At 48.7% G+C, this 945-nt stretch overlaps 1 non-coding gene across 1 annotated transcript; it reads right to left on the bottom strand.

Annotated features, from left to right (window-relative positions):
* Nucleotides 1-606: 606 nt before the first annotated feature.
* On the bottom strand, nt 607-679 carry TRNAR-CCU (transfer RNA arginine (anticodon CCU)). The gene has a single exon. It is a non-coding gene; the product is annotated as a tRNA-Arg (tRNA).
* Between the last annotated feature and the right edge of the window lie 266 nt (nt 680-945).

The raw sequence follows: 945 nt of genomic DNA on the forward strand, positions 1-945 counted from the left end.
TACCGACATAGCTAGTCGGGCTGCAGGTTGTCGGCCTTGACTACATATGATGAAGTGGGAGGAGGATCATGTATTTTTTATAGTGAAATCACGCCCAATAACGGCCTTGAAAACACGAACCTGATATTAAGCGTCTCTTTACGAAGAACTAGGAAGGCGAAAATGTGTTAGACGAGAGCTAAAATCACGTACAACGTAGGGCTCGAACCCACGACCCTGGGATTGAGAGTCTCATGCTCTACCCTCTGAGCTAGCCGGGACGCAGGCTGTCGACAATGTTTACTTATTAACAAGAAGGAAGCCGATCATATCTTAGATGAGAGCTAACAACTCGCCCAGTGTGGGCCTCGAACTCATGACCCTGATAATAAGAGTCTTACGCTCTACCGACATAGCTAGCAGGGCCACAGGTGCTCCGAATTGACTACTCAATAGAAGTGGGAGGAGGATCATGTATTTTTTGGGAGCCACAAACACTCCCAACAGTGGCCCCAAACCCACGACCCTGATATTTAGCGTCTCATGTTCTACCGAATGAGGTATCCGGGCTGCAGTGTATTGGACTTCAATCTTTATCAAGAACTAGGAAGACGAGAGCCAAAATCACGCCCAGCGAGGGACACGAACCCACGGCCCTGAGATTAGGAGTCTCATGCTCTACCGAATGAGCTAGCCGGGTAGCAGGTGCTCCGCCTTGACTACTGTATAGAAGTGGGAGGAGGATCATGTATATTTTAGGAGCCACAGTCACGCCCAATGTGGACTTCGAACCCACGACCCTGATATTATGCGTCCCATGCTCTACCGAATGAGGTATGCGGGCGGCAGAGTATTGGACTCTAATACTTATGAAGAACTAGGAAGACGAACATGTACTAGACGAGGGCTATAATCACGCCCACCTTGGGACTCGAACCCATGACTTGAGATTATAAATACCATGCT

This window comes from Anabrus simplex, chromosome 7 (genome assembly GCF_040414725.1).
Source record: "Anabrus simplex isolate iqAnaSimp1 chromosome 7, ASM4041472v1, whole genome shotgun sequence".
Taxonomy (NCBI): domain Eukaryota; kingdom Metazoa; phylum Arthropoda; class Insecta; order Orthoptera; family Tettigoniidae; genus Anabrus; species Anabrus simplex.